This window comes from Amblyomma americanum, chromosome 3 (assembly GCF_052857255.1).
Source record: "Amblyomma americanum isolate KBUSLIRL-KWMA chromosome 3, ASM5285725v1, whole genome shotgun sequence".
NCBI lineage: Eukaryota > Metazoa > Arthropoda > Arachnida > Ixodida > Ixodidae > Amblyomma > Amblyomma americanum.
The window spans coordinates 106,047,430-106,054,916 of record NC_135499.1 but is presented as its reverse complement, the minus strand read 5'-3'; the positions used below and the strand labels follow the sequence as shown (position 1 = coordinate 106,054,916).

Here is a 7,487-nt window from a genome sequence, read left to right as displayed (position 1 = left end):
CGAATAACGTATGCTTGTGCAGTGATTAGAGTGCTATTGCATAATTTTCGGTGGCCATCGCATCTCGGAGACGTATGCCAGCGGCTTCGTTCTTTTACCATCAGCAAACAAAGTGAATTTAAAAATTAGCACTGCAGCGGTGAAGAGTTACAGTACAGAAGAGTACAGAACAGTGCAATAAGCAAGCGGAAGTTTTCATGACTACAAGGCGTTCCTTGGAACCAAGAACTACTAAAGTGAAAACCTGTGCAGAAAGCACTTCTCCAGCGCCCATCTGTATAGTTTGTCCTTTGCCGCTAGGATAGAACACTGCTGGCGGAGTGGCGATAATATATACCGTGCAGTTTGGATAAATGGCCGCCTCCATCGTTTTATTGCTAGGAAGACAGTTTATCATTTATCTGCGTAATCATCGTTAACTTATCTCTGCTAGGCCTCAAAGACTGACTAGGCGCAGTTTGGCGCAGTGGTGCCGACAAAAAGAAAGGAGGCAAGAGGGAAGACGCTATTTTTTTTTTGTTCTACAAATCGGTAAAAGTTGTCATCCGTTTTCATTGCCGCCTTTGAGAGCGCAGAGGAAGCCAAAGTGAATGTATTTAAATTTCACGTGCCCAAAAACGGACCATGATGATTATCATGTTACACGAGCAGGGAAACCGAGCGTCCTCAACGGGCAGAAAGCTAACAAAAGCACGCAGCTGCATTGGACCCCGCTATCTGTGCAGGTCCTTCTTGAAAAGAATGTCTGGTACCAGCTTCCTCCCATCTTTATTCCTTTTTTTTTTAAATCTTCTGCTGGCCCAAAAGGCCTCCATGTCACTTGACATGGAGCACACTCATATCTGTGTGCATTCACAGGGCTAGCGCTTTTAGGCCCACTGCCAATAAATCAGGCAATCACCACGCTGGCGCGGACTTGAAGGCGGGACTCGTCATTGGTAGCTACAAGCCATAACGCACATTAATAATTCAAGTGACAATTAAGAAGGGAGCAGGTTGTATAGGGAACCATGCTGAATAGGAGGGACTGAAGAGCAAGCGACGGGTGCTCACTGTGACAACGCACGTGTGGTGACTGTAGGTTGATGGTGGTGGTAGTTTTGAAAACTTTTATTGGTAATTACGGTGGGGTGGGATTAAAGAAGTTGTTCGGCCTGAGAGGTAGCCAGAGCTCAGCTGACTACCTCCTGTGCAGCCGAGTACGAGCTGAGCAGCAAGGCCTCCAACTGTGCGTTTGTGAAAGTATTCTCTAAGGGAGTCGTATCGTATCATGTGTAGCAGGTTAGAGTAGTTACGGCGTACTCGGCATTGATCGGTGTATTGAGAGGGGTAACATTTATTTAGTAAGCCAACGTGAGGATAGATTTTCGTGGTTGTATGGGGTTCAGCGTCCCAAAGCGACCCAGATTATGAAGGACGCCGTAGTGGAGGGCTCCGGATAATTTCGACAATTTGGGGTTCTGTAACGTGCGCTGGCATCACGCAGCGCGCCGGCCTCTATAGCGTTTCGCCTCTATCGAATGCGACCGGAGCGGATGGGATCGAACACCCGCCTTTCAGGACAGCAGCCTAGCATTATAATCAGTCAGCCATCGCGGAAGCGTGGTGAGGGAAGGTGCTGGTTTGGGGTGCACAGAACGTGTCTACCTACAATGAAAAGATACAACACTACAAATTGGGGCGACGAAAATTTCCTCCGGTCCACCGCTCTCTACGTAAATTGGAAGTAGTTCCCGGGCGACAATTGTAGGTCGGTGACATTTATAGAAGTGGGTGAAACATAACCGCTTGACCGCCCTGTAAGGACCCAGGCTAAGTCCAAAGTGTCTTGAGATTTAACGGTGGAGCATTTGTCTTCCGGTCATCGATGGAAAACGCTGAGACGCCTGACACAGGGGGCGTTGTCTGCGTGCTGCCTTTTTGCAGGTAGTACTCATATAAAGATTATATGTGGTTTAACTTCCAGTAGTTTAACTTAGTCTCTGAGCAAATATACGCAGTGAGGACTCAGAATTAGTTTCAGCCACGTGGGACAGTTTTAAGGCGCTAATTAGCTGGCTTAGGTTGGCCTCATCTGACTCTGGGGAGTGTTAATTGGAGGCCAATGGGACGGGCCTTAGTCCTACGTACTTGTGCTGTTAATGGTGCTGATGACTTATCCTCGCACAGAACATGGCTGAGCTGGCATTACTCCTCTATCGGAGTACAGACACCACGGCAAGGGGCTCTCAAGATAAGCGTTTGATTTCAACACGCAACTTAAGCCTAAGTAGGAACCATTTTATTCTGCAGGAACCACTTGAAAAGCTTTTAGGAAAAGTCTTGCTTTAATCGGAGGGGTGTAGAACTATGGAGGAGCGAGATGCCACTCGATCTGCTTGGCATGGTACTGTATACGTCGGAGAAAGAAGAAGACCGAGAGCGAAATTTGCGTCACGAGAATGACACGAGGAAGGAGAAGAAGATATGACAAGTCTGGATGCCATCCGCAGAACCTGGACCTCGACCACTCGACTGCGCATCCTCCGAAGAGTAAGGCACGGATCCCAGAGAGTTCCGGTGCTTTACCAGGCTTTCTTCGCTGCCTTGGGAGCCATGGTCGTCATTGTCTACTTCGCGGACGAAGGGTCCCTGCCGGCGGTGGTGCTCTTGGTCAACGACACCTTCTGCTGCGAAGAAGAGGCCTACCGCCTCTTCAGCAGCGCTGATCCTACTCTCGACCCTTGCGATAACTTCACGGGCTACGTGTGCGGCTCCCTACCTGCACAAGATACACAGGACGTCAGCGTTTTGGACAGCGCCAGGATCCGATTCGAGGCCGAGGTATTTCAGAGAACACAGCAGACGAGAAAAGAAGAGAGCAGCCATTTTCTTGCCGTCTTGTACAGCGGCTGCGTGAACGCGCTGTGGAACCACGACGCCCTTGTGCAGGAAGTCACCGAAGCCATCATCGACATGACATACATCAAGCCAGTTGAGAACGACGTCATGGCGGTTTGGAACTATTTCTTTTTCGTCGCTTCGGTCGTGCAAGTGCCTGCACCAGTGCAAGTTATTCTCCGTGGGACCTCCGGGGAAACGGTGTTGAAAATCAGTTACGCATCGCAGCCCCTAGGAGGCACGGCAAGTGTCCACGCAACTCTAGACGCTTCGCTGCAAGTTTTCAACGCAAAATTCAAGACCAACGTAACGAACAACGACGTTCTAGCCTTCCACTCGTCACTGGCCGGGGAAAGCGCTGCCGTTGGTTACATAGCTGTTGTAGTGCCCATAGCTAACCTCAGCAACGTGTTGCCCTCGTTACGCCAAACAGTACTCAGAAGGCTTCTCCTAAGGTACCGCGGGACCTACAGTGAAGGCGACGTGCACGTTAACGGCGCCGCGAACATTGAGGCGCTGTTTTCTGCCCTTAAAAGCGTTCCCGCAGCCGGCATCGCCTACCTCGTTACCCAGTGCACGTTGTCCGCGGTGGACAGCCTTGCCTCATTCGATCACTTTCGACAACTTCCGTCCACCCGTTCCTTCAATAGGTGTGAGGCCCTCTGTTACGAGATGTCCTTGACGTGGCACCGCCTTCACGCCCAACGACTGACCGACCCGACGCGGGACGCATACGTCGTCGAACTGTTCGAGACCGTGCGCAGCGCCGTCGTGGGCGACATATCCACCGGCGACGTGTTCCGCGAAGACGAGAAACGGTTGGCGCTGGGGGTGGTGAGCAGCAAGCAGTTGCTGGTCCCATCTTACCTTCTTCTCAACGAGTTCCCGCTTCCAAAGGCCTCGTCCACTCGCTCGTTCACGCGCAATTTCCTAGAAGGGCGGGACTACCAGCGCTCCGTACTCGCCTGGGCCCAACGGGAGTTCGGCATCGAGTGGCACCACGACAGCAGCGCCCTCTTCGAGGCTCTGGTCGACGTTGGCGGCGAGTACATCTACGCGGCCCCACTCCGCTACGAGACACTGCACTTCGACGGGCCACCGTCCACACAGATACTGGACATGGCAACGTATGGCATCGAGGTTGCCAGAGTGCTGTGGGAGGCGGCGTTGAACACCGTTACAACCGAAAGCCCCGCAGAACGCTGGCGCGAAGGCACGCTACGTGGCCTTTTCATGGAGTGGTTCTGCTTGAGAGGCGACGAGAACCTGGCCGCGATGGCGTTGACACTGGCGGTCGCGTCGGTGCGGAGCGCTCTTGACAGGAACGACTGGCTCACCCTGAAGGCGGTCGGTGCGCCCTGGGAGGTGTCGGAGGCGCGTCTCTTCTACATGCGTTTGGCGCGTTCTCTCTGCATGCGCGCCGTCGACGGCCACGGAGTGAAAGACTTCATCAGCGCTGCGCTGATGTTCGCCGGTGATTTTGGCGCCGCTTTCGCCTGCCCTCAGGGTTCGAAGATGATGACGCGGAGAGAGTGTCCGACGCCGGTGAGACAGAATGCTTTAGCGCTGACCCGAGGTTGGGCAGCCTGAAGGGCTGACTGCGCCTCCTCCGCAGACACCTCAGCCCACTCCCGGCGGACAGGCTGCAACACCAGCATTTGGCTTGAGGGAAACAGTCGCAGACGACGCGCCACCGTACCATCTTGCAGCTATTTGGATAGCTTTGTTTTTGTATTAATGGGACAGTTAATGAATATATTTGCAGCCTTGTTCATTTCTCCAAGAGTGAGGAACTGAGTCATAGGAAGATCATTTCTTTGTGGTTTGTACGCCGTTATATCGGACATACCAGAGTTACCCGTCGCTTCGGCTACACAAGCTATTTGCAGTTTAGAGATGCATGTTTTGTGAGCCGCAGAAGGCCAGTGACAAATCACAAACCGACGGGCGTTATCCGAAAAGCCTTGACCGCGGGGGCGAAAAAAAAAACCGCGGCTACAGTTAATTGTTGTTGGGCGTCGCTTCACGGCGGTAGTAAACTTGCTAGCCATATCTGTCGCAACCAGTGCAATTTCACACTGGCAGACTAATCCGCGGTTGAAGCCGGCAAACCCCGGTCACTATTAACCAGTTACCGATTCCCCTTGAGAACATGTTGAATTGAAAGTAACGTTATTGTGAACAATGACACCTACACGACTGCTCAATCCACGTGTTTGGGAATTAACGAGACAGAGTGGTGTGCGAGTGTGTTTTAGAAGAAACGTTCTCCTCGAGCACAGTGACCAACAGGAGTTGGAGAGGAGTCTTCCCAGTGACGTCATGCAGTGACTCTCCAGTGTGCAGCACAGATGGTCGCCGCCTGCCTTACGCTCTCGTTTATATTTTTTTGCGGGGGGGGGGGGGAGGTGAAAGGAGGCAGGGGAGGTTAAAGATCTTTCCTGGCTGAAAACATATGTTTGGAGAAAACAAGCCTTTGCTTTTTTACGGCACAGCTTTCACATCTCTCTCTCTCTCTCTCTCTCTCTCTCTTGGCACGGTCAATTGTAGTAAAAACAAGGACCAACGTTTGAAAATTTCTTATAAGGCAGCAGAAAGAACAACCATGCCGCCGGTAGGATCCGAGCTCCCGACCTCCGAATATCGCGTCCGGTGCTCTACCAAAGTGTTCACCAGCGCCACCCTCGTCCATAGGGGGCGGACGTAGCACGTCCTGTAATACAATGTTCGCTTACACCCAATAAACATAATTACCCACGAGGGCAGCATATTGGACAGCCGTCGCCGTAGCTCAGTTAATAGAGCACCGGACGCGATATTCGGAGGTCGTGGATTGGGATCCCACTGGCGGCATGGATCTTTTTTATGCTGCTTTATAAGTAATATTCTTTAAGCGATAGATTCTAAGTATTATTATTCCACTGTTAAGCACAACACACACAAAAAAATTAATCATTCCCTTATGCACCTTGGTTTCGGTGACTGTTAATTGGCTCCCTTCATATATATACACACACACTTGTAAGAAAGTGCGCATCTCTGTACACACCACAGTCATTTGTGCGGGCACATTGCCCCTCTGAATAATGCGTCAAACAGTCTAGTTTGGAAAATGACCCTCCGCATTGACCCGGCACTTTTGGCGTTCAATTGCTCTGAACGGCAGTGAACTGCGGAACGCACATTAATCCGATGAACGAGAATAGCACAAGAATTTTGAAACTTTTACATAGTCAAATTGTGAGCAGATTTGGAGCATGTTGAAGAGATGCGTGCATACCATAATTACACGAATCAAAGCAAGTGAAAACAAATTCTATTGCATGAGAGGAAGTGGAAAGAGGAAGCGATAAAAAAAGTTGAACCAACGCTCAGTATGCATGTGTGCTATTAATAGCGAACTGAGGCACATACAGCTTAACATATTGTGACGGAAAAAGAGGAAGAGACCATGCCGCAGCACGAGAGGCACGAGGACAAGGGTGCGGGTTCGACAGAGCCAGCGGCAGCAGGACGGTGGTCGGCGGTTGGCTGGAGAACCGGATTTCGCTGTTTTTCTTGTGCCGACCCACACCGTAACTATATACCGGGTGTTTCAGCGAGCACTTTCAAAAATGTTCAAAAATAGGTTTTTGGGGGGGTAATAATAATGCTTTTGCGGCATAGTATTAGAGTTTTGGCAGACACCAGAAAACCTGTGAATCGTCTTAATTAGTAAAAACTAGTTAACTAATGCTTAACTATTAACTTTCTAACTAGTAGATTTAGGCGCCTAGTTGCAACTAGAGATTTGTTACCGGTCGTTTTTAATAGCCATATCAGGTTTTAGAATTTCGAAAATGCAATTACCCTCGCCGCTGTGGCTCGACAAAATTCGGCTGCATCGTGCGAAAATATATGCGCTTTCGAAATTATGCAGGCAAAGCAACTTCTCCAGTGCACGTAACTACTCGAAAAGTAGTAGCAGTAGTAATAATACGTTGTGAGGAGGAAAGAAAATAAGCTGTAACTGTCTCACTCAGGGTGTACACGTTATTCGAGCCTTGTGAGGAGCGACGAAGGGAGGGGGATTGAAGGGAGTGAGGATGAAAGAAACGGTGTAGGTGAAAGCTCCAGAATAGTTTCGACCACCTGGGGCTCTTTAACGAGTACTGACATTGCACAGCACCCAGTTGTGTTTTGCATGAAACTAATGCCGCAAACAACAAAATTGTGAGAATTAGTGCAAAAAAAAATTCTAGAAGTGCACACGTACTGTGAACATGTATACCTCTGTTATAGCAACTCTATCTTATTTGCTTTAAATTGTTAGGTTGATTGTTTAGGTTTCTGTTTGAAAACTGAATGTGACATAGCACGGACGATTTCTTGCTACGCGATTGCTTTGCGACTTCAAATTGTCCAATACGACCCGCCAAAGAACGCCTTTGAGATTTGCAAAGTAGATGGCGCTGCAGCAGTCATTGGTATCAAGCCGCTCGTTTCTTGTTATCTGCATGTAACGCGATCACAAAGTGCCCAGGACTTTGTAGATGACGACTGTGGAACGCTATTCACAACTAAACAGCACAGACCTGCCAAAAAGGACTCAGGATCACTGAACGCCG

At 49.9% G+C, this 7,487-nt stretch overlaps 1 protein-coding gene across 3 annotated transcripts in view; it reads left to right on the top strand.

The window, feature by feature from the left end:
• AP-1sigma (AP-1 complex subunit sigma-2) overlaps positions 1–7,487 on the top strand; it is a 524,179-nt gene that overhangs the window by 294,333 nt on the left and 222,359 nt on the right. The window lies entirely within an intron of this gene.